The sequence below is a fragment of the Lucilia cuprina genome, chromosome 4 (assembly GCF_022045245.1).
Source record: "Lucilia cuprina isolate Lc7/37 chromosome 4, ASM2204524v1, whole genome shotgun sequence".
NCBI classification, from domain to species: domain Eukaryota; kingdom Metazoa; phylum Arthropoda; class Insecta; order Diptera; family Calliphoridae; genus Lucilia; species Lucilia cuprina.
This window is the reverse complement of record NC_060952.1, coordinates 59,465,848-59,468,834: the sequence shown is the minus strand read 5'-3', so window position 1 is coordinate 59,468,834 and position 2,987 is coordinate 59,465,848. Positions and strand designations below refer to the sequence as shown.

General features: G+C 37.5%; 1 protein-coding gene across 3 annotated transcripts in view; it reads left to right on the top strand.

Moving 5' to 3' along the window:
* Nucleotides 1–2,987, top strand: part of LOC124419432 — a 12,596-nt gene that overhangs the window by 5,480 nt on the left and 4,129 nt on the right. Inside the window, exon 2 of one of the 3 annotated variants that reach the window (XR_006940587.1) lies at nucleotides 2,689–2,981. The exons of the other annotated variants lie outside the window; for them this stretch is intronic. The gene's annotated coding sequence lies outside the window, so the exon portion shown is untranslated. Of the gene's footprint in view, nucleotides 1–2,688; nucleotides 2,982–2,987 lie in introns of those variants that run through there. 3 annotated transcript variants of the gene reach the window in all.

Below are 2,987 nucleotides of genomic sequence, written 5' to 3'. Positions count from 1 at the left end.
TAACTGCCAAGAAACCGTTTCTCAAGGTAAATATTTCTCGTATTATTTACCACACCATGCAGTTGTACGCCCAGAACACAAAACCACTAAAGTGAGAGTAGTATTCAACGCATCTCGTAAAACAAAATCTCAATTTTCACTTAATGATATCCTTTTACTGGCCCAATTTATACTGGCCTCAATTGGAGAAAATGTCAGTTTGTATTTAGTGGCGACATACAAAAAATGTACCGCCAAATACTCGTTCACCCAGAAGATAGACCATATAAGAAAATTTTGTTCCAAATACAACCAGACGGCCCAATTAAAGATTTTCAATTGCAAACAGTAACTTTTGGCTTAAACTGTGCCCCTTTTCTCGCGATTCGAACTCTTTTACAACTCGCCAAAGATATTGAATCCGAATACCCAATAGCAGCATCGATACTTCGTAAGGGTGCCTATTGAAGAAAATAACTGCAAATAATCCCAAATTGCTCTCTCATTTGCCCAAAGATGATCTTTACGATCAAGATTTTCTCCGCTTCAACGAAACAAGTTCTACCAAAACTCTTGGTATCAAATGGAATGCGCTAAGTGACTCATTTACTTAAAATTTCTCGGAAATTGATCAAGCCACAAAAATCACAAAGCGGCAAATATTATCAGCAGTTGCAAAATTGTTTGATACCGCTGGATGGCTGGCTCCCATAGTCATCAGAGCAAAAATTTTGATGCAACAATTGTTGTTAGAAGGGCTCCAGTGGGATGATGAAGTTTCTCACGATTCTCTTAAAAAATGGAATGAATTTGCTAAAGATTTGCCCAACATAGAATCTATTTGTATACCCCGTTGGCTACAGTATGACCCGTCAGACTCAATACAAATTCATGGGTTCTCAGATGCATCAAAATCTGCATACTGTGCAACTGTATTCATAAGATGCAAAACTCAAACAAATACAACATTTTCCAATTTGTTAATAGCAAAATCAAAAGTTGCTCCCATTCAAACAGTATGTCTCCCAAGATTGGAACTAAATGACATTTTAGAAAACTTTTCATCATATACTAAAGCTTAACGTGTCATTTGCTACATTTTCAGATTTTTTAACAATTCTGTAAAAAAATTCAGACCAAAAACTCATATTCCAAATCAACATAATTTAACTCATCAAGAAATGAGTTTTGTAAAATCTCGACTTATTATTTTAGCCCAAAAAAGTTTTTATCCAGAAGAATACAATCTACTCACAAATTCTCAATGTATTTCAAACAAGAGTTCTTTAAAACCTCTAAATCCATTTCTCGATAAAACCTCAATTTTAAGAGTAAATGGCAGATTAGCACACTCATCTCTTCCATATGGAGAACGTTATTCCATTATCATGCCCGGAAACTCATGCTTTTGTCAGTTATATCTACCCCATTTGCACAAATTTCTCTATCATGCGGAATGTAGCAAAATGTGCCGAATAATACAAACGGAATATTACATATTCAGACTTAAACCTCGTATTTGGAAGATAATACGAAATTGTAAAATTTGCATAATATATAAAAAACATCGCTGTACTCAAATAATTGCACCATTACCTCCAGAAAGATGCAATCTGTCTCTTTCCTTTCAGATAACTGGTATTGATTTCGCTGTCCCATACGAATTAAAAACCTCTTCCTTGCGAAAATCTCCCTACGTTAAAGGCTATGTTAGCGTATTTGTTTGTTTCAGCACAAAGGCTATACATTTAGAACCCTGCTCTGATTTGTCCTCTTTAGCCTATCAAGCGGCGTTTAGTCATTTCGTTGGGAGGCGAGGCCTACCCCAAAGGGTAGTAACCGACAATGGCAGAAATTTTCTCGGCTGTAGTAGAGCTCTTGAACTCGAATTCTCCACCTTTGTCAAGAACGCAGCAGACGATATTGGCCAAAAATATATAACCCATGGATTCGAATGGAAGTTTATACCACCGCATGCTCCTCACATGGGCGGCTTATGGGAAGCCGCAGTAAAAAGTTTTAAATTCCATTTTAAACGAGTGGCTGGTGCCCAAAAATTCACCTTTGAAGAATTTAACACTATTTTATTTATTTTAAATTCACGCCCAATCTCAGCGTTATCTGAAGATCCCACCGATCTCACAGCTTTGACTCCCGGTCATTTCCTAAGAGGCGCTCCCTTGATGGCATTTCCAGAACCAGGCTTTCAAGATTTATCCCTCATGAATCGATGGGAAAAACTAAAAGCAATCCACCATCAGTTTTCCATACGATGGAAAGAAGAGTATCTCAAATCTCTTCACAAGCGCTATAAATGGAAAAATCCTGCTCCCAATATCCAGGTAGGCGATCTAGTTGTGGTTATCGACGATTTACTACCCCCTCACGAATGGCGTTTAGAAAGAGTAGTCGCAACTTATCCAGGCCCTGATAACAATATTAGAACCGTCGATATTCGAATAGCCACCGGAATTATAACTCGTCCCATAGTCAAAATATGTTTACTCCCCTTTGAAAGGGAAACCAAATAATTATATTTTACTCTTTCTCATTACATTACCTAATAGATATTTACATTTCAACAAATATTCATACTTATTTAATTATCTCATACATATACTTATTTCTTTCCCTAAATCCCAGCTTTTAACAATTCTCATTACTAAAATTAGTTCAACTCATTTAATAGATTCTGTTTTCTCCCTCTAGACCTAACCGAAAATTTGAAACCACCAGTCCAGCAACAAGGCGTCGCAACCAGACAACTAGAGGAAGACACAGTGACCCCGATAATTATAAGTGTGCTTGTGCAGAAATTTGCACGCCCTAAAGTTCTGTCGGAAATTCTTGAGAATGGACACCAAGAGAAGTGAGGCAGTAGTGGAAAAATACCGCTACTGCTGTAACGTGGTTTTGTCTTCGGCTGAGGTAACTTAGTCGCGTCCAGGGTCGACTTACGGATCCACAAACCTTAAGTAATAACACGATATATTTACCCTTTCTGGGGG